Genomic DNA, 26269 nt, shown 5'->3' on the forward strand with positions numbered 1-26269 from the left:
GAAGGGAGCAGGAGCTAGAATTACCCTGGCTGGGTTTCCCAGCCTCCTCCTTGGTCAGCAGAGAGCATCTCTCAGACAATCTCTCTTCTCTCCGCCTTTGACCCCCTTCCCCAGCTACCAGCAGAAGTCCCATTTCCTGACCTGCTTCCTGCATGAGCTGTCACTCATTTCTGTCCCATGTGGTTCCAGAGTTGGGCAGGAAATACGGGACTGTGGGGGCTTCAGATTCAGACGACAGCAGGGAGGGTAAGGGGATGGCACCAAGGTCCAGTTTCTCATGGAAGAGGGGGAGGGTGGAGCCTCTAAAAAGCAAATCACACTTTAACATGGAAGAGAAACTCTGATGAGCCCCAGCCAGACCACTTTATGATGCTCAAAGCATATGTCTTCTTCCCACCTCAGGCTAGAATACAAGAAGTTTCTTTCTGCCATCTCAGTCTTGGGAGGTACCAGGCTCCTGAGAAGCTGTGTGAAGAAAATCCCTCACTGCCACATTGGCCGAATGGAATGGGGAAATGGCACAGGAAGACACTGGCATGTGCAAAGTCCCTGGGGTAGAAGGGAACACGAAAGAGTCAAGAACCTGAAAGGAGGTCGATGTAGCAGGGAGGAGAGGGAGAGAGGGGAGGCCTGGGTCCACGCTGTGAAGGTGCAGAGGGGGCCTGGCCTTTACTTTGATGAGCAGGAGAGATGGCCAGGGGCAAGGGCCAGAGTGAAACTTGGCAGAGGGACACTACTTAGAGTTTGGGAAGATTTGAGGGGACAGCACCATCTTCTGAGCCAGATTCTTTCCTCCTCTCTCCCCTCCAAATGCTCTCTTGGGCCTGTTTCTCTTCTCTTGGGGTCCAAAGCAAGGTCTGACCCAGGAAGCTGACCAGGAGCGCTCATGCAGGCTGGCAGGCAGGGCTCCTGGCAGAGGAGTCAATGTGGTCTCACCAGTTCCCAAGTCCTGAGTCCAACGTGGAAATTACAGGCCTTGGGATGTAAGCCTCTGTGGGTAGTGACACCAGTTGGGAGACTCACTGTACCTGAGACAGCACCCCCGAGGGGGTTGGGAAGCCCAGGCCCCCACATTGATGCCCCAAGGACAGTATGAGGATAACCTGGCAGCTCCTTCCCCGAAACAGAAACTTTCACCATCACAAGTGCCAGAGAGCTTGCTTGGAGCTCTGCCTCATGTGGACCACAGCCCAGCCAGAACCCCACAAGGCCCCGAGGCTCATTTCTACTCCAGAAAAGTGCAGCCCCTCAGCTTCTTTCACCATCCCGGGAGAGCATCTCTGCACAAGAGATGCAGTTAGCATCTCATCACTGTGGTTAGCAGGACATGTGGAGTCCCAGAACTTGCCAGAACAGCACCAACCTGCTGGACACCTCTCCTAAATCCTGCCCCTTCCCTCCAAGCCCAGAGACTCAGACCTAGGCTTACATCAAAAGACTGGGAAGTCCCCCAGCACAGCTGGGGGCATCTGCTGCTTCCTCCAGGGAGGAAACAAGGGCTGCCCAAGGCCAGGTCCTGTGGATGCACATCCTGCCACCTGGGCTGCTGACCCAGGAGAGGTTAGGGCCCTTGTGTGGGACCAGCCTTGGGCAATGGGGAATGCAGGGGGAAGGCTTGGTCTTCAAATCTACATCCAAATACCAGTATCTTGAAATAGTAGTTTGGAGTTCCTCTGCCTCGGTTCCCTCATCTGTTAAATGGGATGATGATAATACTTTCCACACAGTGGTCTGGTAAGGACTGAATTTGTTTGGCGGGACTAACATGGTGGCCAAGAGCAGGGGTTCTGGAGTGCCCCTGCTTGGGTCCAAACCCCAGCTTCTTCGCTGCTAGCTGTGTAATCTCGATATGTTACCTCCCTGTTTCCTCACCTGTAAAAATGGAGATTAAAAGGCTGCCATGAGGATTAAAGGGGCAAGCATAAGTACTTAGAGTAGGTACCAGTGCTCACAAATGTCAGGTATTGGTTTTACTCCATGGAAACGGTACTTGGCACACAAGCTAAATGGTACTTGCCCAGTAAATGTAGGCTCCACCCTCTGATCCCCTTGATTGTTACGTCTTGTGTTTCCTACCCCCAAATTCAAAAACACAAGATTCCCTTTGATCTCCCATCTGTAAAATGTTTTTACCTTGTTCATACTCAAGTGTAAATGACTGGTAGTCATTTAATTTATACCAGAGGAGCAGTCAAAAATTCAGCCAAAAGAACGATGTGCTGATGGTGGATTCTCAGGCCACCAGCCAGGCTGAGGGTAGGGGGCACTTGGGAAGGTAGCTCTCCCAGAGTCCTTCAGTGATAACCTTATCAGCCGGCCAGGTACCTTGAGGGTAGAAAGGATATCAGGCCCAAGACCCAGCTCTGCTTCTAAGTGCTGTGTGACTTTCAGCAACTCACTGACCTCTCTGAATTTCAGCTTCCTCATCTGCTTAATGGGATTACTTTTCTGCCTTTCTCAAGGGGCTGTTTGAAATTAAATGCACCTGAAAATGGTCTGCATTTGTCTCTCCAGATTGTGGTTATCTGTCCATGCGTCCGTCCGCTCTCCCCAGCCTGGGCAGGGAGGAGGTGTTCTGTGAACACGAGTGGTACTGAAGTGCACATCCTGATCTTGGGACATAACCCCATCCATGCATCCAGTCACAGCCCACATGCACTTTCTCTTCCATCTCCCACCATACCCTGCAGTGACCCGGCGAAGCTGGGAATACCCCATTTAGCAGAGGAGGAAACTGAGGCCTGGGGAGGTCAGGGCATTTGCCTGAGGCCACATAGCTAGAAGCGGTGGGCCTGGGAATCAGCCACAAGCACTTGACTGCCAAATCTCTGCCATCACATGATATCTGGTCATCAGAGCTGGTGCTGGAAGGGCAGCAGCTTCCCTTCTCCCTTCTCACAGGGCTGTGGGATGGGCAGAAGGATGCCTCGCTCACTTCAGGCACAGGCTGCATCAGCCTTAACTGTAGGAGGTCACGTTTTAAAGATCTCTACGTGGAGGGATCATCACCCTACAGACAGCAAACTTCAGGCTCAGAGAAGTAAAGGCATTTGGCCAGGAAGTTGAGGGCAGGACTTGAACCCAAGGATGTCAGACCCCGATGGTTGTGCTCTGACCACTACTTGGCAGTGCCCTGACACCTACACACCTGGCTTGAGAGGCAGGAGGACAGATCTGGGAGTACGTGCTACTTCACTGTGGAGATGCCAGGGTGAGGTGGGCAGATGGTCTTCCTAGCAGGCAGACCTGTCCCGGGAATGTACCCTCTGCAGGAGGACAGGACCGCCTGTCCCCAGAGGAATGCAAAACGCCAGGGAGGTTGTAGTCAGTCCTGAAAGGGCAGTGACCAGTGGCCATTCAGGACTGCTGCTGACCCTTCCGGGGGGCGCCTTCGCACCCTCTTACCTCTCCTCCAGTCCCCTTTGTCCCACTCCTCCCTCGTCTCTGCCTGTGACCCTTGTGTGAGTTGGGCAAGTTCCTTGACCTCCCTCCTAAATTCGTAGGTAGTGTGTTTAAGCACCGTCCAAAGGATCAAGGGCTCAGTAAGACCAATTTCGATTCTCCCCTCCCTTCATCCCGGAGAGCAACGAGGAACAGGAGGCTGGACCCCTGGGGGCTAAGTCTCCTCCTCCTACCCAGCGGGCATCCCTTCCCACCCTGCCCACCCCTCCTTAGTCTCCAGGGAGGCAGGGAAAGCGGAACTCAGCCCGGGGTCTACCGGCGCCCCCCGGGTGCGCCCACCCTCATCCCTGCGCCTTGGTTTCACATCCACGGAAGGGGCTTTCCCTTGGTGCCATCCCCGGGTCCTGTCCGCACAGGTGGTGAGCGCAGGAGGCACTGGAGCGGGTGTGCCGCCCCGCCCGTCCCGCGCCCGGGCACCGAGAACCCACGTGATTTCCCAGCAGAGGCAGCCGGCTCCGAGAGCCCGCCGCCGGGCTACTCCGCGCCTGCTTTCAGTTTCAAGTGGAGCGCGGCGAAGTCGGGAGCGCAGCCGGTGAGTACGCAGCGCTTCGCGGGGCGAGCGGCGCGGGGCGAGCGGCGCGGGGAGGTTGGGGCGCCAAGGCGGCGCGGCTGCTGGAGGACTCCGGAGCCCGGCGTTCCCACGGCCACGTGGTGGCTGGCCAGGCAGAGAGATGGTCAAGTATGGGAGGTCGGGCCGGCGGACGGCTGGACTGATGAACGGGTAAACAGCTTGGGGCGCCGGTGGGCAGGGCGGCTGAGCGCCTGCCGCCCTGCGGAGTTTGGGGGACGAGTGGCGAGCTGCAGAGGAAAGCGAGTCCGGGTCACCCGGGTTGGGTTTCGGGACGCGGCTGCGTGCCTGCTCCCTCCCACTCCTCTCCACCTTCCCATGGCTCCTGTCACCTCCTGGAGCTTCAACTTCTAATTGCCTGGTAAAAAATTCAGAAGTCCCGCTGCTCCTGGGGTGCAGTTCAGACTTTTTAGCCGAAAAAGCTTTTTAGGATGGACAATTCCAAACACATGCAAAGGTAGCCCTAGAATTTAGGTTGAGCTCCACAGATAATGCCTGTTCTGATATAACCAAGCCCGTGTAACCACCACGGTGGTTAGCTTCAACAGACCAGTCCAGTTTCGTCCCTGCCACACGTCATTTTGAAACAAATGGCAAACAGACATCACAGCACCTCAACCGAAAAAATTTTCACAAAGTACTCAAAGAGTTGTTAAACAGACGTAGCCACCGCACCATCTCTTTAAATTTTTTAACAGTAATTCCTTCATGTCAGATCTCCACAGACTATTCCTGATGAATATTTTAACCTCATAAGTAATAGGTGAATACACGGGTGGCTTTTTGTTTACATGGGTGCCGTTTTGTTACTTGCTTTTTGTGTTTTCAAGTTGTTTTCAGCCATTTTCTCATGGAGGGCACGGGAGGGGGACAAGATCTGAAGTTTGCTGGAATGGCCCTTCTGTGCCGTTTGCCTCCATTTTATAAGTTAGGGTTCTTAAGTTTATGTTTTAAGAAGTTGGAGGACTTGAAGCAATTTGAAAACCAGTACTTCCCAACCTCCCAAACCTGGGGATAGCAGAAGGTGGTGTGTATACGGGGTCAATACCTGGAGTCGCCTTTCTCCAAATTGGTTTTCTTTCTCTCTAAGAAGCTGTAAGCTCAGAAAAGCACAAGGCCCAGTCTCTTACCAGAGAACAGAAGGGGAAACAAAGCTGATGACTTCATGGTGTGTGCAGGTTCCCCATCTAGGGCGCTTTTCTCAAAGCTTAATGAAAGATAGCATTCACTGGGCTGGTCATTGATTATGCCCACCTGCCTTGCCTGCAAAGCATAGCACCAGCTTGATTGGCACCTAGCACAGGAAGCAGACAAACCAGGGCTTTCAGCACCTTGAATTTGCTTGGTGGTGGTGGTGGTGGTGGTGTTCAGTCAATAAGTCATGTCCGACTCTTTACGACCCCATGGACTGCAGCACGCCAGGCTTCCCTGTCCTTCACTGTCTCCCGGAGTTTGCTCAAACTCATGTCCATTGAGTCGGTACTGCTCTCTAACCATCTCATCCTCTGTTGCCCCCTTCTCTTCCTGCCCTCCATCTTTCCCAGCATCAGGGTCTTGCTTGATGACCACGGCTGTTGTATCTCTCAGAACCTTGGTCTCTCACCTGTAAAATAGGGATGACAATATGTCCTTCCAAGTGTGTTTTATGGGTTGCTCGATGAGAGTGCCCTGTTCATGGTCAGCCTCAAGGTACGGCACGAGCATGAGGGGTGAGAGTCCTTAACGAAGGCAGACAAGCAGAAGGGAAAGTGTTTTGGAGGAGTCTGACGATGTGCTTGGCCTTATTCCTCCAACAGATACAGAGGTGGTGTGGCACCGGTCTGTCTCCCTACACTCCCTACATACACCTACCTCCCCTCTGAGAAAATCCAGCCAAATCACTTAGGATGTCTTCCTCTGTCTGTTATGGGTTGAATTGTGTCCCTGAAAAAGCTAATGGTGAAGTTCTAAGCCCTCTATTTCAGAATGTGACTTTACTTTGAAAAAAAGATCATAGCAGATGTAATTAATTAAGATGAGGTCATATGAGAGTAGGTGGGCCCTTAATTCAGTATGACTGGTGTCCTTATAAGAAGGAGGCCAGCATAGAAGATAGAGATATGCAGGGGGAGAAGACAGCCATGTGACACAGAGGCAGAGATTGGAATGAGACATCAACAGACTAAGGAAGCTCAAGAACTGCTCGAAACCATCAGAAGCCAAAATGGGCCAGGCAGAGCCCACGCCTTGAAGCTTCAGAGGGAGGGTGGCCCTGCCCGCACCTTGATTTCAGATGTCTGGCCTCCAGAACTATTAGAGTATAAACTTCCGTCATTTTAATTCACCCATTTTGTGGTCCTTTGTTACAGCTGTAGCAAAACTAGAAAACTAATTTGCCATCCCAGAATCTCCCCTCTGCTTTCCAATTAAATACATATGCAAATACTTTGTGAAAACTTTGTGAAGACTCTGTGCTTTCAGTGCAGGGGGCACGGTTCAATCCCTGTCCCAGGAACTAAGATTCCACATGCCATGCAGCATGGCCAAAACAAAACAAAACAAAACTTTTTGGAGGCATTCTAAAGATGTAAAGTACTGGTTTTCTTTACCAGATCTGTTTTTTGAATGTTGGCTGGTAGCCCAAAGTCTTGACTGAAACTCAGTCTGCAAGACAAACACCCAGTTGATTTGAGTAGGAAAAAACAAGTCTGGAAAATTGATCAGGCTGGGGGTTGGTGCAAGGTGTCTGGAGAAGAGAAGGCTTTTGGTCCCTGAGACTACCCTGAAAGACCATGTTTCTGCCATCCACTCCCCTTGAAACGAGGTGGAAGTGGTGAGGCAGGCAAGCATCTTGGTTATATATTTGGAACTTGATACTCATAAAATAAGCATGATTATGTAACCTCCATGCCATCTGGGGTTTCCTAGATCCTTGAGAGCTGGGTGAAATTGTCATGAAACCCCTTTATACCCCTTTGAGAAGCCCTAAGTATTCTCAAGCTCTTTGTGGATCTGAAAGGTGAAGACGAATGTGAGCTTAGTTCTTCTGGCCACCTCTGACCCCAGACTCTTCCGCTCTGCCGTCATCCTCTCTGCCTACTAGACCAGGGCGTGAAACCAGGTTTCCTGGGGTGAAAAGATGGTGGGCCTGGAGAAACCTGAGTTCATTTGTCTACCCTACCAGTTCCATTCTCTGGGATGGAACTCGCGCTACATCCTGTGAGTCACTCCAGAGTCTTCTGATAAATTCCCAGACACAGGAGTATTTCCCAGAAAGGTTTTTAGCAGCCCTTCTGGCTGGGATGCCTCTGACATTTGGCAAAGGAGAATTTCAATGAACTTGAGGGAATATCAGTATTCACACTCAGGTGACCTGTCTTCTCAGTTTGGTTTTCCTCCTTCGGGTCTTTTTTCTGCATATGTATATTCCTTTTTTTTTTTTAAATAATGAACTCATAAAAACCAAAATGGAATTACACTTTTTCAACTAAGTAACATAGAATTATATATTGAAGGAAAATCAATGGCAACCCACTCCAGTATTCTTGCCTGGAAAATCCCATGGACAGAGGAGCCGGCGGGCTATGGTCCATGGGGTCGCAAAAGAGTCGGACACAACTTAGCAACAACAACCAAATGCTGTGATATCATTTTTTGAAATTAATTTATTTATTTGGCTACAAGTCTTAATTGCAGCATGCAGGATCTTTAGTTGCGGCATGTGAACTCTTGGTTGTGACATGTGGGATCTAGTTCCCTGACCAGAGATCAAACCTGGGTCCCCTGCATTGGAAGCAGAGTCTTAGCCACTGGACCACCGGGAAAGTCCATGTGATATCATTTTTAATTGTTCATTTATTTTTTTTTTTTTATAGCAGAGTTTTATTAAAGTGAAAAGGGACAGAGAAGGCTTCTGACATAGACATCAGAAGGGGGACGGAGAATGCCCCCCTTGCTAGTATTAGCAAAGGAGTTATATACTTTTTTAATTAGTTATTACAGTAAATCAAAAGATTGTCTCCAGGTTGTAAAGATCTTACTAGACCGACTCCCATAATTTACATTATAAGATAACAGGATTAGCCAGAAGGTTTTCAGGAAGGAGAAACTGTCCTCAAGCAGGATACATTGTTATATAATCCTTAATACAGAGTTTAAACTGAGTTGTTTGTTATATAATCATCAGTTCTGGACTTAAAGAAAAAAATATTTTATGTAATTAAGGAATGTAGAGGAGAAAAAGATGTTTGTCCTTTCCTCCTCCTCGAGAATTCCAGACCTCTATCTCCAAGAACCCTAGACCGCTTTCTCCTCCCTGGGGATCCCAGACTTCTTATCAACCTGCCTAGGAATTGACTCTCTCATTCCCCCCTTTTCTTTTAGGAGAATTATGTTGCCAAGGGAAAGGGGCATCGTTTTCATTCCATTAACTACTTCCTGCTATTGAGGGGCGTGTTGAGGCAACATATTCTCCTAACCCTCATACGGAGGGTCTCTGATCCAGGGGCCCCAAGTAATAGTTGGAGGATGCTGTGGCACTTGTAGGAGCCTGGACAACCTTTTGTAACTTAGAAGCTTTCAGACAGTTAGAAACAAACCCCATTTTACAGTTACAGATGATGTAAGGCAAAATAGTCATTGCTGCTGCTGCTGCTGCTGCTGCTGCTGCTGCTGCTAAGTCACTTCAGTCGTGTCCAGCTCTGTGTGACCCCATAGACGGCAGCCCACCAGGCTCCCCCATCCCTGGGATTCTCCAGGCAAGAATACTGGAGTGGGTTGCCATTTCCTTCTCCAATGCAGGAAAGTGAAAAGTGAAAGTGAAGTCGCTGAGTCGTGTCTGACTCTTAGCGAGCTACCCCATGGACTGCAGCCCACCAGGCTCCTCCATCCATGGGATTTTCCAGGCAAGAGTACTGGAGTGGGGTGCCATTGCCTTCTCCAAAAATAGTCATTAAACCAAGTTAAAACCTAATCAAAATTAAAAGTCACATTATGTCCATAGTTAAGGTACAATATGTTATACCAGTCCATCTTAGGATTGCTAGATGTCATCACAGGGTTGAAGAAAGTCCTTTCCTTGAAGCGAAGAAACCCACCATGGGAAGTCTTCAACTGATGAGGAGGTTGAAAAGCTGAAAGTTTATCCTGAAGATTCTAGACAAGCCCCCAAGATGATAGCTTACAGTGAACAGTGTTGGATTCGTGATCTCCAAAGAGGAAGATTTAACTTTGGGAACAGGGACCAGCCTTGATCATTCAAGAGCTTTCATATTGCAGAATTTTACTTAAGTGAAAAGAGACAGAGAAGGCTTCTGACATAGACATCAGAAGGGGGACGGAGAATGTCCCAGGTGTTTAGTTTTTAGAGGCTAGTCGTGATACATCCACATAGTAAAATAATACAAAGCACACAAAAAAGTATGTAATGAAAAGTCAGTCTCCCCCTCTCCCCTGTCTCCCAGCCACCTGATAATGCTTCCTGAAAACAGTCATTTATCAGATTCTTATGTCTCCTTTCGTAGTCTAGGTGGGCCTTTACAGACATATATATCTATATCTATGTATAATGTTTGTGTATAAATCCCCTTCTCAGAAATGGTAGTATACTGGATATAGTATTTTTTATCTTGCTTTTTTTAATTAAAAATTTTTTAAATTGCTTATTTGTTTTTTGACTGTGCTGGGCCTTCACTGCTGCTCGGCCTTCACTGCTGCTGGGCCTTTACTGCTGCTCGGCCTTCACTGCTGCTCGGGCCTTCTAGGTGCCGCGAGCGGGGTGACTCTTGGCTGAGGTGTGTGGGCTTCCCATTGTGGTGGCTTCTCTTGTTATGGAGCACGGCTCCAGGAGCACTGGCTGCAGCAGTTGTGACGCGTGCCCTCAGTCGGTGCGGCTCGTGGGCTTAGCTGCTCTCAGCATGTGAAATCTTCCTGGACCAGGGGGTTGAACCTGTGTCCCCCTGCATGGACAGGTGGATTCTTGTCCACTGTGCCGCCAGGGAAGTCCTATCTTGCTTTCTTTTTAATTGTAATTTGGAAATCTTTCCACATCAAAACAAAAAAAATCTGCCTTTTTCCTTTCTAAGAGCTACATGGTATTTTTCACTGCTTGTTCCACAATTGATTTAACTATTGTTGGACAACTAGGCCTTTTCCCATCTCTTATTATTCTAATCAGCACTGTAGCACATATCCTTGGGCAATCATCATTTTTACCCGTATGAGAATAAATCTTTAGGGAAAACATCCAAGAGTGTATTTGCAAGGTCAAGGGGAATGTTTTCTGTATATTTGCAGTTTGGACTTTGATAAATCTGGCAAATTACCCTCCTTAAGTCTTGTACTGATTTTCACTCCCACCAGCCATGTGTGGAGGGAGCCAACTTCCCACCCCTCCCCAATACATATGTTATCAGATTTTCCGTATTTGCAGATCTGGTAGACAAATAATGGTATCTCAGGGTTTTTTTTTCAGTTCTCTTATGAATGATTTGAGGCATCTTTTCAAATATTTAAGGGTCACTTTTCACAAACTATTCATATCCTTTGCCTCCTTTTCCATTGGGTGGTTGGTCTTTTTCCTATTGAGTTTTGAATGCACTTTACATATTAAGGAGATGTTTCGCTGAAAGTTTTGCTTTCAGGTTCAAAGGATTCATTAACAAATGACTCATCATACACAATAAGCAAATTTCAGTATTTAATAGAGTATTAATTGACTTAATTTCAACATACAGTCATTAAAAGAAGAGAAATAGAAAAAATAGGGAAAAGTAACAGCACATACATCACCAAATTGGGCTGCCTAACATCTAGACTTAAACAGCATGCTGGGAAGTCCCTCGTTAACAGCAATCTGGAGTCCCAGCTGGGAAAAGGTCCCCGATGGTGCATCCACCCCCACAAGGGAGACTTCAAATTGCAGTTTCAGGGGCTCCTGCTTATAATCCTAGGCTATGAATTAATATCATCATCAGTTTGCATTCACAAATTCAGCTCTTTTTTTACTTTCACCTTTTTACAATGCTGTTTGTTTCACCTTGTGAGTCATAAGATTTCCTTAGACTCCAGGGGATTGGGCCAGACCCTCAGAGGTCCAAGAATTGCAAGACCCACTCCCTTTCTTGTCTAAAGTAAGATGAGACTCCTGATGACTCATCTGACTCATGGTGTCTAGGCAGATCAGAAGCAGGTCAGAGGCCCACTCTCCTGAAGCCTGCACAAGACTTCCTCCATTTTACTTTCCCTAACATGAAATTATCTACTTGTATTCAGTTCAGTCGCTCAGTCGTGTCCGACTCTTTGCAACCCCGTGAATCACAGCACACCAGGCCTCCCTGTACATCACCAACTCCCGGAGTTCACTCAAACTCATGTCCATCAAGTCAGTGATGCCATCCCGCCATCTCATCCTCTGTCGTCCCCTTCTCCTCCTGTCCCCAATCCCTCCCAGCATCAGAGTCTTTTCCAATGAGTCAACTCTTCGCATGAGGTGGCCAAAGTATTGGAGTTTCAGCTTCAGCATCAGTCCTTTCAGTGAACACCCAGGACTGATCTCCTTTAGGATGGACTGGTTGGACCTCCTTACAGTCCAAGGGACTCTCAAGAGTCTTCTCCAACACCATAGTTCAAAAGCATCAGTTCTTCAGTGCTCAGCTTTCATTACAGTCCAACTCTCACATCCATACGTGACCACTAGAAAAACCATAGCCTTGACTAGACGGACCTTTGTTGGCAAAGTAATATCTCTGCTTTTCAGCATACTATCTAGGTTGGTCATAACTTTCCTTCGAAGGAGTAAGCGTCTTTTAATTTCATGGCTGCAGTCACCATCCGCAGTGATTTTGGAGCCCAAAAAAATAAAGTCAGCCACTGTTTCCACTGTTTCCCCATCTATTTGCCATGAAGTGATGGGACCAGATGCCATGATCTTCGTTTTCTGAATGTTGAGCTTTAAGCCAACTTTTTCACTCTCCTCTTTCACTTTCATCAAGAGGCTTTCGAGTTCCTCTTCACTTTCTGCCATAAGGGTGGTGTCATCTGCATATCTGAGATTATTGATATTTCTCCTGGCAATCTTGATTCCAGCTTGTGCTTCTTCCAGCCCAGCGTTTCTCATGATGTACTCTGCATAGAAGTTAAATAAGCAGGGTGACAATATACAGCCTTGACGTACTCCTTTCCCTATTTGGAACCAGTCTGTTGTTCCATGTCCAGTTCTATATATATTTGTATTAGGAATATACTATCATTTAAAAAATATTTTATACTTTTTATTTTGTATTAAGGTATAGCCAATTAACAATGTTGTGATAGTTTCAAGTGAACAGGGAAGGGACTCAGCCATATACCTACATGTATTCATTCTCCCCCAAATGCCCTTCCCATCCAGGCTGCCACATAACGTTGAGCAGAGTTCCCTATGCTGTACAGTAAGTATTCTATCATCTTAAGTGGCTACATACTTGTCCAAAGAATGGTTGAACTGTATTTGTTAGACATTTAGATTGGATCTTGTTTTCTCCTGCATACATGGACTGTTTCCTCTGTTTTATATTAAAAGAAAAAAAAAACCCAAAACAAGATGTGGCAGTTTAATTCTTTCCGTAACCCTTACCAGAATTCTTCTCAGGGAAGGAAGTATTTCTGGAAAAATGCTTTGATGGGATTGGGGTGAGTGGAACCTGTGTGCAAAGAGGTCATCAGGGATCAGCAGGTCAGCAGAGCTTGTGCGACGGCTAGGGGTGCAAAATGTGCTCCTGAAATGAAGGAAGGAGGGGATAGGAGAGAAGGGAGGACGAGGAGAAGGTGGAGGGGAGCAAGGCTAAACAGGAAGAAGACCCCCAGACTTCCTCGGGATAGGATGCCCAAAGTGCACTTCCATTAAGGAGATGCACATACTTCATGCGAGGTGGATACCGACAACAGAGTCTAGCACCGGCTCCACTCTGCGATCGTTAACTCAGCACACATCTGCTTGGATTCTGCAATGTGCCGGGCCGTGTGCTAGGTACTGGGCTCTAGCTGAGGACATAACAGAGTCCCCACCCAGGGAGCTGATGTGCCAGTAGAAACAGACAGTACCCAAGTATACAAAGATGTGCAGCAGACGTCAGGTAACGGTGAAGGAGATAAGGCAACTGAGCTCCTTTTGCCTGTAATGTAACAGAACCTGAGTCGGAGCCCTCTGTCCAAGGAGATCGGCCTGTGTGGGAGCTGTAAGCTTCCCCAGGCCATGGTACTTCAGGGTGTCTGAGCCAGTTCATCTGTATCAGGAAAGAGGGGGCTGCCCCAGCTGACTTCCAGCCCTGTGAACATTCTGGTGACCAGAGGGCTGCTCACAGCCTGGATGGTTTCCTTCAGCTCTGTTTCCACTGTGGACTTGTGAAAGGATATATGGACTTTATTTTTAATTCTGTTGTTGTGTTAAAATACACATAAAAGTTTCCATCAACCATTTTTAATGTTTTTAAAATTTATTCATTTTTGGCTGTACTGCGTCTTCGTTGCTACACAGGCTTTCTTTTGTTGTGGCAAGTGGGGGCTACTCTCTAGTTACAATGCATGGGCTTCTCATTGCAGTGGCTTCTCTCGTTGTGGGGCATGGGCTCCAATAGTTGCAGCACATGGGGCTCAGTAGTTGTAGCTCACACGCTCTACAGCATGGGCTCAGTAGTTGTGGCAAATGGCTTAGTTGCTCCATGCATGCGGAATCCTCTCAGACCGGGATTCGAACCCAAGTCCCCTGCATTGGCAGGCAAATACTTATCCACTGTGCCACCAGGGAAGTCCTCTGTCAACCATTTTTAAGTGCACAGTTCAGCACTTTTAAGGACATTCATGTTGTGAATCCATCACCATCATCCATTTGCATAACTCTTTTCATCTTGTAAAACTGGAATCTTGTGCCCCTCACCCCCTAGCAGCTGTCATTCTCCTATCTGTATGGATTTGATTACTCTAAATATCTCATATAGGTGAATCATACATTATTTGTCTTTGGGGGACTGACATATCACTTAGCTTAGGTGTCCTCAAGGTTCATTTATCTTGTAACATGTTGCAGAATTTCCTTCCTTTTAAAGGCTGAGTAATATTCCATTATATGTATAATCATATTTTTCTTATTGATTCATCCATCAATGGACACTTGGATTGCTTCTGTGTTTTACCTATTATAACCAAAGCTGCTGTGAGCACAGGAGTACAAATATCTCTTCAAGACCCTGCTTTTAATTCTCTTGAGTACATATCCAGGATCCAGGGTCATAGTGTAGTTCTGTTTTTGATTTTTGAAACACCTCCTTACCGTTTTCCACAGCAGCTGTACTATTTTACTTTCCTACCAACAATGCACGAGGGTTCCAGTTTCTCCACAGCCTCCCCACCACTTTTTGTTTTCTGTTTGTTCTGTTTGTTTCAGTTGCCATCCTAATGGAAGTGAGGTGATATCTCATTGTAGTTCTGACTGTGTGTGTGTGTATGTGTAGTTGCTCAGTTGTATCTGATTGTTTGTGACCCCATGGACTGCAACCTGCCAGGCTTCTCTGTACATGGAATTTTCCAAGCAAGAATACTGGAGTGGGTTGCCATTTTCTACTCTAGGGGATCTTTCCAACCAGGGTTTCAGCCCGCATCTCCTGTATCTCCTGCTTTGGCAGGCAGATTCTTTACCACTGAGTTACCAGAAGCCCATTTCCCTAACGATTAGTAGGGCTTCTCTGATGGCTCAGTGGTAAAGAATCTGCCTCCAGTGTGGGATATGTGGGTTTGACCCCTAGGTCGGGAAGATTCCCTAGAGAAGGAAATGGCTGCCCACTCCAGTATTCTTGCTTTGGAAATTCCATGGACAGAGGAGCCTTGCGGGCTACAGTCCATAGGGTTGCAAAAGAGTCGAACACAGCTTAGCGATTAAACAGCAACAGCAGCCGTTAGTAATGCTGAGTGCCTTTCCATGTGTGTGTTGACCATTCATATATCTCTTTGGAGAAATATGTTTTCAGATCCTTTGCCCAGTTTTTAACTGATTTCTTTGGTCTCTTGTTGAATTGCAGTTCTGTCTGTATGCTGGTTATCAACCCCTTATCAGATAGGTACTTTGCAGATATTCTCCTGTTCTATGTGTTGTTCTGTGGGTAGGATCTTTTGATGTATGATTTAAAATTTTTTTATGAAGTCCAGATTATTCTGTTCTTTTGATGTCTGTGCTTTCAGTGTCATCTCCCAGAAACCATTGCCAAACCAGATGTCACAGCTTTCATTCCATGTTTGCTTCTAAAAATTTTATTCTTTTAGGTCTTACACTTAGGGCCTTATCCATTTTGAGTTAGTTTTTATATATGGTGTTAGGTAAGGGGCCAGCTTCATCCTTTCACAGGTGGATATCCAGTTTTCCCAGAACCATTTGTTGAAAAGATTGTCCTTTCCCCCATTGAATGATCTTGGCACTATCTCAAAAGTAAGACTAGACTCCTTTTTCTATCCCATTGGTCTGTATATCTGCCTTTATGCCAGTACCACAGTTTTGATAACTGTAGCAAGTTTTGAAATCAGGAAATATGATTCCTCGAGTCTTGTTCTTTTTTTCAGGATTGTTTTGACTATTTGAGGTCCCTTAAGATTCCGTTTGAATTTTAGGATTTTTTTTTTTAATCTTTGCAAAAAAGAGGTCTTTGGGGTTTTGACAGAGATTGCATTGAATCTGTAGATCACTCTGGGTAATTCTGACATTTTAACAATTATAAGCTTTCCAATCCATGAACATGAGATGTGTTTCCATTTATTTATGTCTTATTTAATTATTTAATGTCTTACTCTTTCAGCAATATTTTGTAGTTACATTGTACAAATCTTTCACCTCCTTGGTTGAGTTAACGTCTGAGTATTGGGTTGGCCAAAAAGTTCATTCGGATTTTCCTGTAAGATATGGAAAAACCTGAACAAGCTTTTTGGCCAACCCAATGTTTTATTTATTTTTGATGCCATTGTAAATGGAATTGTTTGGGTCATTTCCTTTTCAGATTACTCATCATTCATATTTAGAAACAACTGATCTGTTTGTGTTGACTTTGTATCTTGCTGCCTTGCTGAATTTACTTATTAAGTCTAACAAGTTTTATTGGTGGAATCTTTAGGGTTTTCTACATATAAGATCCTGTCATCTGCAAACAGATAATTTAACTTCTTCCTTTCCAATTTGGATGCCTTTTATTTCTTTTTCTTGCCTAATTCAGTGGCTAGAACTGCTGGTTCCCTGTTGTATAGAAGTGGTGAAAGCAAGCATCCTTACTTTGTTCCTGGTCTTAGGGGAAAAGTTTTCTGTCTTTCACCATTGAGTATGATGTTTGCTATGTGTTTTTCATGTATAACTTTTATTATGTGGAGGTAGTTTCCTTCTATTCCTAGTTTGTTGAATATTTTTATCATAAATGGGTGTTTAATTTTGTCAGGTTTTTTTTTTTTTTTTGTAGCAATTGACATGATTGTGTGGTTTCTTCTCTTCATTTTGTTGATGTGACACACTTCATTGATCATTTTTCATATGTTGAACTATCCTTGCATTCTAGGACTAAATCTAACTTGGTTACAGTGCATAATCTTTTGATTTGCTGAATTTGGTTTGGGAGAAGGCAATGGCACCCCACTCCGGTACTCTTGCCTGGAAAATCCCATGGACGGAGGAGCCTGGTGGGCTGCAGTCCATGGGGTCGCTAAGAGTCGGACATGACTGAGCAACTTCACTTTCACTTTTCACTTTCATGCATTGGAGAAGGAAATAGCAACCCACTCCAGTGTTCTTGCCTGGAGAACCCGAGGGACGGGGGAGCCTGGTGGGCTGCCGTCTATGGGGTCGCACAGAGTCGGACATGACTGAAACAACTTAGCAGCAGTGTTTTGTTGGGAATATTTACATAATTGTTCATGAGGGACATTAGTCTCTAGTTTTCTTGCAGTGTCTTTGTCTGGCTTTGATATCAGAGAGTGCTGGCCTCCAAGAATGAGTTAGGAAGCGCTCCCCCTCTTCAACTTTTGGGAAAAGATCGAAAAGGATTGATATTAGTTCTTTTTTAACTTTTAGGTAGAATTCACTGTGAAGCCATCCAGTCCAGGACTTTTCTTTATTGGGAGATTTTTTTTTATTATTATTGCTGATGTATTTACTTACTAGTTATAAGTCTATTCAGATTTTCTACTTCTTTGTGACTTAATGTTGTAAGGTTTTGTGTTCCTGGGAATTTGTCCATTTCGTGTAGGTTATTCAATTTGTTGATGTACATAGTATTTACGTCATACAAATAAATACAATTTTAATTTTGTATTTGTAAATTTGTAAATACAAATTTAATTTTGTATTTACTAGTAAGTAAATACAAATTTAAAATACATTTGTATTTACTTACTAGTTATAAGTCTATTCAGATTTTCTACTTCTTTGTAACTTAATGTTGTAAGGTTTTGTGTTCCTGGGGATTTGTAGGTTATTCAATTTGTTGACGTTCATAGTATTGTAATTCTTTTTATTTCTGTAGAATTGGTAGTGATGTGCCCACATTCTGACTTTAGTAATTTGAGTCTTCTCTCTTTTTTTCTTAGTCCAAAAGGCACGTCAATTTTGTTGATGTTTTGAAGAACCAGCTTTTGGTTTCATTAGCTTTTCTCTATTATTTTTCTATTCTCCTTTTCCTTTATTTACACTTTAATTGCTATTATTAGGCAAACCATTCAATATCACGGTAATCCAAGTCTATGCCCTGACCAGTAACGCTGAAGAAGCTGAATTTGAACAGTTCTATGAAGACCTACAAGACCTTCTAGAACTAACACCCAAAAAAGATGTCCTTTTCATTATAGGGGACTGGAATGCAAAAGTAGGAAGTCAAGAAACACCTAGAGTAACAGGCAAATTTGGTCTTGAAGCACAGAATGAAGCAGGGCAACGACTAATAGAGTTCTGCCAAGAGAATGCACTGGTCATAGCAAACACCCTCTTCCAACAACACAAGAGAAGACTCAACACGTGGACATCACCAGATGGTCAACACCGAAATCAGATTGATTATATTCTTTGCAGCCAAAGATGGAGAAGCTCTATACAGTCAGCAAAAACAAGACCAGGAGCTGACTGTGGCTCAGATCATGAACTCCTTATTGCCAAATTCAGACTTAAATTGAAGAAAGTAGGGGAAACCACTAGATCATTCAGATATGACCTAAATCAAATCCCTTATGACTATACAGTAGAAGTGAGAAATAGATTTAAGGGGCTAGATCTGATAGACAGAGTGCCTGATGAACTATGGATGGAGGTTCGTGACATTGTACAGGAGACAGGGATCAAGACCATCCCCAAGAAAAAGAAATGCCAAAAAACAAAATGGCTGTCTGAGAAGGCCTTTCAAATAGCTGTGAAAAGATGGGAAGCAAAAATCAAAGGAGAAAAGAAAAGATATACCCATTTGAATGCAGAGTTCCAAAGAATAGCAAGGAGAGATAAGAAAGCCTTCCTCAGTGATCAATGCAAAGTAATAGAGGAAAATAATAGAATGAGAAAGACTAGAGATCTCGTCAAGAAAATTAGAGATCCCAAGGGAACATTTCGTGCAAAGATGGGCTCAATAAAGGACAGAAATTTTATGGATATTAAGAAGATGTTAAGAAGAGGTGGCAAGAATACACAGAAGAACCGTACAAAAAACATCTTCATGACCTGGATAATCATGATGGTATGATCATTCACCTAGAGCCAGACATCCTGGAGTGTGAAGTCAAATGGGCCTTAGGAAGCATCACTACAAACAAAGCTAGTGGAGGTGATGGAATTCCAGTTGAGCTATTTCAAATCCTGAAAGATGATGCTGTGGAAGTGCTGCACTCAATATGCCAGCAAATTTGGAAAACTCAGCAGTGGCCACAGGACTAGAAAAGGTCAGTTTTCATTCCAATCCCAAAGAAAGGCAATGCAAAGAATGCTCAAACTACCACACAATTGAACTCATCTCACACGCTAGTAAAGTAATGCTCAAAATTCTCCAAGCCAGGCTTCAGCAATACGTGAAACGTGAACTTCCAGATGTTCAAGCTGGTTTTAGAAAAGGCAGAGGAACCAGAGATCAAATTGCCAACATCCGCTGGATCGTGGAAAAAGCAAAAGAGTTCCAGAAAAACATCTATTTCTGCTTTATTGACTATGCCAAAGCCTTTGACTGTGTGGATCACAATAAACTGTGGGAAATTCTGAAAGAGATGGGAATACCAGACCACCTGTCCTGCCTCTTGAGAAATTTGTATGCAGGTCAGGAAGCAACAGTTAGAACTAGGCATGGAACAACAGACTGGTTCCAAATAGGAAAAGGATTATGTCAAGGCTGTGTATTGTCACCCTGCTTATTTAACTTATATGCAGAGTACATCGTGAGAAACTCTGGGCTGGATGAAGCACAAGCTGGAATCAAGATTGCTGGGAGAAATACCAATAACCTCAGATATGAAGATGACACCACCCTTCAGGCAGAAAGTGAAGAGGAACTAAAAAGCCTCTTGATGAAAGTGAAAGAGGAGAGTGAAAAAGTTGGCTTAAAGCTCAACATTCAGAAAACGAAGATCATGGCATCTGGTCCCATCACTTCATGGCAAATAGATGGGGAAACAGTGGAAACAGTGTCAGACTTTATTTTTCTGGGCTCCAAAATCACAGCAGATGGTGATTGCAGCCATGAAATTAAAAGACACTTACTCCTTGGAAGGAAAGTTCTGACCAACCTAGATAGCATATTCAAAAGCAGAGACATTACTTTGCCAACAAAGGTCCGTCTAGTCAAGGCTATGGTTTTTCCAGTGGTGATGTATGGATGTGAGAGTTGGACTGTGAAGAAAGCTGAGCGCCAAAGAATTGGTGCTTTTGCACTGTGGTGTTGGAGAAGACTCTTGAGAGTCCCTTGGACTGCAAGGAGATCCAACCAGTCCATCCTGAAGGAGATCAGTCCTGAATATTCATTGGAAGGACTGATGCTGAAGCTGAAACTCCAATATTTTGGCCATCTGATGCGAAGAGTGACTCATTTGAAAAGACCCTGATGCTGGGAGGGATTGGGGGCAGGAGGAGAAGGGGACGACAGAGGATGAGATGGTTGGATGGCATCACTGACTCAATGGACATGGGTTTGGGTGAACTCCAGGAGTTGGTGATGGACAGGGAGGCCTGGCGTGCTGCGGTTCATGGGGTCGCAGAGAGTCAGACATGACTGAGCGACTGAACTGAACTGAATTGTTATTATTTCATTCCTTCTGCTAGTTTTGCATTTAATTTACTTTTCTTTCCTAGTTTCTTAAGTTATAAAGTTAGGTTGTTGATTTGAGATCTTTCTTGTTTTCAAATGTAAACATTTATACCTATAAAATTTCTCCTTAGTGCTGCTTTTGCTGTGTCCCATAAATTTTGGTTTTGTTTTCATTCATCTGTAAACATTTTGTAATTTCCATTGTGATTTCTTCTTTGATTTGCTTGACTGTGGGCAGTCTTGTTTCCACGATTTTGTGAGTTTTCCAGTTTCCTTTATGTTATTGATTTCTAACACCACTGTGCTCAAAGACTATACTTTGTATGATATTTATCTTTTAGAATCTATCGAGACATCATTTGTGCCCTTACATACAGTCTATCCTGGAAAATACCTCATGTGCAACTGAGAATGTGTATCCTGTTGTTGCGGGTGGAGAATCCTGTATATATCTGTCAGATCTTTTTGACTTATCGTACTCTTTAAGTCCTCTATTTCTTCACTTGTCTTCTGTTTGATTATTCTATCCCTTATTGCGAGTGGGTATTAAAGCCTCCAAATATTATTGTAAAAATGCTTATGTCTCACTTCAATTCTATCAGTTTTTGCCTTGTATATTTTGGTTGTCTGTTATTAGGCATGTAAATGTTATAACTGGTATATCTTCTTGATATATTTAACCTTTTATTAACATGTAAAGTCCTTCTTTGTCTCTTATAACCTTTTTTTCTAATTTAAAGTCTACTTTATCTTTTTTTAAATTTTTTTATTTTTTAATATAAATTTATTTATTTTAATTGGAGGCTAATTACTTTACAATATTGTATTGGTCTTGCCATACATCAACATGAATCTGCCAGGGGTGTACATGTGCTCCCCATCCTGAACCCCCCTCCCACCTCCCTCCCGTACCATCCCTCTGGGTCATCCCAGTGCACTAGCCCCAGGCATCCTGTATCATGCATCGAGCCTGGACTGGCGATCCGTTTCACATTAGTCTACCCATTCCTTCTCTCCTTTGATTACTATTTTCACGGGATATCTTTTTCCATCCCTTTACTTTCAATCTGTTTTTGCCCTTGAATTTCAAGTGTGTCTCTTGTAGACAGTGTATGGTTAGATCAGTGTTTTTATCCATTCAGCCGATGTCTTTTGATTGGAGAGTTTAATCCCTTTGCATTTCGGTTACTACTGATGAGGAGGGACTTATTTCTGTCATTTTGCTCTTTGCTTTTTATATGCCTTATAGCTTTTTGGTCCCTCACTTTTTTTATTCCTCTTTTGTGTTTAGTTAACTTTTTGTAGTGAAATGTTTAAATTCTTTCTTAGTTTTCTTTTGAGTATATTCTATAGCTAGTTTCCTTGTGGTTAGCATGAGGATTACATTTAACATCCTAATATAACATTCTAATTTGAATATAGTGATTTCACTTCAGTAATGTACAAAAACTCTGCTATTTTACAGCTCCATTCCCACTGTTTTCTGTTGTTGGTGTCACAAAATTACATCTTTATACTTTATGTGCCTCAAATATAAAATAATAATTTTAAAAAATGCATTAGTCTCCTAGTGTTTGTAGAAGACAAGATTTGGAATTAAAAACCAGTGACAGCAGTACTAGTCTTTACACTAATAATTGTTTTTCTTTACATGTATACATAAATCCTATAGAAAACAAAAAATACAAACTATTACTGCAATAATACTAGCTTTTATAACTGTCCATATACTTGCCTTTATTGATATCTTTATTTTTCACATGGCTTCAACTGTCTAGAGTCCTTTCATTTCCCTTTGCAGGAGTACCTTGAGCATTTCTTGCTGGGCACATCATGAACCCCCTCAGCTTTTGCTTATCTGGGAATGTCTTGATTTCCCCCTTACTTTTGCAGGACAGTTTTGCCGGATATAGGATTTTTGGTTGGCAGTTTTTGTTTTAGCACTTTGAATGTATGGGCCTACCGTCCTCAGGTTTCAGAGGAGAAATTTGCAGATAATCATATTGAGGAGCCCGTGTATGTGATGATTCACTTCTCTCTTGCTGCTTTCAAGACTTGAACTTTATCTTTGAGATTTGGGCATTTTTAACATAATTGTATGTATTTTTGGCTGTGCTGGGTCTTTGTTGCTGCATGAGCTTTTCTCTAGTTGTAGAGAGTGGAGACTACCCTCTAGCTGCACTGTGTGGCCTTCTCATTTTATTGGCTTCTGTTGTAGAGCATGGTCTTCAGGGCACATGGGCTTCAGTAGTTGTGGCACACAAGCTCAGTAGCTGCACTTCCCAGGCTCTGAAGCACTGGCTCGGTAGTTGTGGTGCACAGGCTTAGTTGCTCTGCAGCATGTGGGATCTCCCCAGATCCGGGATTGAACCTGTGTCTTCTGCATTGGCAGGCAGATTCTTTACCACAAGGGCAACCAGGGAAGCCCCTCTTTTGTTTTTGAAAGTCTGCTTATAATGTGTTTTGATGTGGGTCTCTGAGTTAATTTCACTTGAAATTCGTTGAGGTTTTTGAATGTTTATATTCAACTCTTCCATCAAATTTGAGAACTTTTCAGCCATTATTTCTTCAATTTTTCTCTCTGTCCCTTTCTCTTCCTTCTTCTGGGGCTCCCATAGTACATATGGTGGCCCACTTAATCATGTCTCACACATCCCTTAAACTCTGTTCACTTTCTTCAGGCTTTTTCTGTTTCTCAGCCTTTATAATTTCCTTTATTCTATCTTGAAGTTCCCTGATTCTTTCTTCTGCCTACTCAAATCTGCCTTTGAATCCCTCTATGAATTTTTCATTTTCAATATTACATTTTTTCAGCTCCAGAATCTTTTCTTGGTTTCTTTTTAGGTTTTCTATCTCTTTATTGATATTTACATTTTGTCCGCACAACTTTTTTTTTTTTTTTTAGCTCTTTTGGACTCTTTAAGGCAGTTGTTTTAAAGTATTTGTCTAATATATCCGTCACTAATTTTTTTCAGAGACGGAGTCTATTGAATATTTTTTCCTTTCAGTGGGCCGTTGTTTCCTGTGTATGCTTTGTGATTTTGTTGTTGCTGTTGTTCTTGTTGAACACTGGACGTTTGAATCTAATAATGTGTAAAATCTGGGAATCAGATTCTCCCCCTCTCCAGGGTTGCTGGTTTTGGTTATTGGGTGTTATTTTTTTGTATTGTTGTAAACTGTTTCTGGGCCTAGAGTCAACCTGAGATGTAAACTTAATGTCTTCTTATGTCTTTTCTGAACCTTTTCTTAGGCATGTGCAGTCACTTTATAATTTTCCCCATATGTGCAGTTGTTTCTAAATGTCCTTGTCTTTAATGTCTGGCTCCCAAAAGGGGAAAAGCAGAATTGAAGGAAGAAACAAAGGGCATTAACTGAAAGTTGCACAGTCGTGTCCAACTTTTTATGACCCCATGGACTGTAGCCCTTCAGGCTCCTCTCGCCATGGAATTTTCCAGGCAGTACTGGAGAGGGTTGCCATTCCCTTCTCCATGGGATCTTCCCAACCCAGGGATTGAACCTAGGTCTCCCTAATTGCAGGCAGATTCTTTACCACTGCTGCTGCTGCTGCTGCTAAGTCACTTCAGTCATGTCTGACTCTGTGCGACCCCATAGACGGCAGCCCACCAGGCTCCCCCGTCCCTGGGATTCTCCAGGCAAGAACACTGGAGTGGGTTGCCATTTCCTTCTCCGATGCATGAAAGTGAAAGTGAAGTCACTCAGTCGTGTCCGACTCTTAGCGACCCCATGGACTGCAGCCCACCAGGCTCCTCTGTCCCTGGGATTCTTCAGGCAAGAGTACTGGAGTGGGGTGCCATTGCCTAAATCTCCTGGAGGTCAGTTCAGCTGAGAAGAGGCTTGCAACATGGAGGGAGTCGGGTGTATCAACAATGGCTGCCTGTTTCTGTCTGCGCTTCTGAGATCAGAAGCAGCAGTCAACAGTTACGGCCCAAGTCTCCAGTGTCTGGAGGACAGGGCCCTTTCCACCCACCCAGCTCCTGCAAGCTGTGTGCAGGCTGTTCCAGGTGCACAGCTGACTGCCATGAGTCTGAGGGGGAAGGGACAGGCACCTATTACTGTGTTAAGAGCTGAAATGGACCAAAATTAACCAAAATTTAACAGTCCAGACTTCCCCTTGCAGTTGTAAGCTTTCAACAGACTCCAGAGTTCCAAAACAGTTATACCAGATTCTGCTCACACCATTTTTGTCTAAATGAGGAGACAGAATCCTAATGTTTCCTACTCTGCCATCTTTTCCCGAATCCTGTCCTGAACCACTGTTTTTTATATACATTCTTTTTCTTAATATTCTTTTCCATTATGGTTTATCATAGGATACTGAATATAGTTCTTTGTGCTATACAGTTGGATCTTGTTGTTTATCCATTCCACACGTAAAAGCTTACATCTGCTAACCCCAACCTCCCACTCCATCCTTCCTCCAGCCCTCTCCCCTTTGGCAACTAACAGTCTGATCTCTGTGTCCCTGAATGAACCATTATTTTAAAAATTTGAGACCATGTTGCTAAATTTCTTTCCTAGAAGACTGTATGGACACAGAGGCTGCAGGCAGCTATAAAACTGCTTGATCCCCCAACATCCATCTTCTGAGGGGAGGCATGGAGCCTGTACCATCAGCAAAACCCAAACCCCCATTAACTCCTTGCCTGAGAGGTTGCTTCTGCTCTTCATGCCAAATGGAGGGAAGACTCAGACCCTGGGGAACTTGTATTCTGAGGCATTCAGGTCTTGTCACAGCATCTTGTTTGAAGAGAGAAATAGCTTTCTGTTTTGCGTGTCTCACAATAGTCTTTTCCTTACATTCTTGAAGGTGTCCTGTGCATTTGGCACCCACAGAATTCTCTTCTTGAAACGGACAAGTCAAGCTTTGTCTCAGACTTACACAGCAGAGTCAGCCAGATAGTGTTAAGTGGTGCGTGGACAAGGCATTCGTTGAATCACAAAGTGAGAGCAGCTGTGCTGTTTTCACTTCTCTCTGATCCTTCCTGATTCATCAAGAAGAAAGTCTCAGTTGACTGCTAATATCTGTAATGCCTCTCACACTGAGGACCACCTTTTTAACAACTGGAGGCCAGGCCTCAGGCCAGAGCCCCAGGGGGGCAGTTTCAGTGGGCATCATTTTAGTTTTGTTTCCCTTGGGTTTGTTTGGAGGAGTTACCTTCCATGCAAGGCAAATGATACTAGAAAATCAAGTTCAAAGTGAAATGATTTCTAGAAAATGTTTAAGGAAACGATACTCTAATTCTCGTATAAGGCAAAAATGTTCTCCAACATGGGTAAAAAAAGTCTTGGAACTTGTATTCTTCTCCCTAAAGAGTAAGATTGTGAGAAAATTCACATGATATATTTCTAAAATGTTTGGAACTTTTCAAATGAGTGCAGATTATATTTTATAGCAGAAAAATAATCAAGAGCTATGGAAATGATTATTTTGTTCAGAAAGAAGATCATTGGTTGAAGGCAGTGTGGTGCTTCAGTTAGGAAAGCGCCTCTGAGTTCAGTGGAGAGATTTAAAAAAAAATTTTTTTTTTTTAAATTTTTGGCCATGCTGGGTCTTTGTTGCTATGTGAGGGCTTTCTCTAGTTGCGGTGCACAGGTGTCTCATTCTGGTGTTCTATCTTGCTGCGGAGCATGGGTTCTAAGGCACAGGATCAGTAGTTGTGGCTTACAAGCTTAGTTGCTCCGTGGCATGTGGGATCGTCCCAGATCAGGGATCAAATGCTTGTCCCCTGTATTGGCAGGCAAATTCTTAACCACTGGACCACCAACGAAGTCCTCAGCAGAGCTTTTAATGTCTTTTTTTCTTTTTTAAAAAAAAATTTGGAAAAAAAAAATTGGGGGCCATTTACCATATGGGATCTTATTTCCCTGACGAGGGATCAAACCCATGCCCCCTGCATTGGAAGCACAGAGTCCTAACCGCTGGGCCACCAGGGAAGTCCCTCAGCAGAGGTTTTTAATCCACTCT

General features: G+C 44.1%; 1 protein-coding gene across 6 annotated transcripts in view; it reads left to right on the plus strand.

The window, feature by feature from the left end:
- Positions 1 to 3888: 3888 nt before the first annotated feature.
- Positions 3889 to 26269, plus strand: part of NLRC5 (NLR family CARD domain containing 5) — a 93517-nt gene continuing 71136 nt past the window's right edge. For 5 of the 6 annotated variants that reach the window (XM_061387277.1, XM_061387279.1, XM_061387281.1 and 2 more), the window contains exon 1: positions 3889 to 3994. The gene's annotated coding sequence lies outside the window, so the exon portion shown is untranslated. Of the gene's footprint in view, positions 3995 to 12417; positions 12439 to 26269 lie in introns of those variants that run through there. The other variant, XM_061387278.1, reaches the window with a different exon arrangement.

Source organism: Bos javanicus, chromosome 18, assembly GCF_032452875.1.
Source record: "Bos javanicus breed banteng chromosome 18, ARS-OSU_banteng_1.0, whole genome shotgun sequence".
Lineage (NCBI taxonomy): Eukaryota > Metazoa > Chordata > Mammalia > Artiodactyla > Bovidae > Bos > Bos javanicus.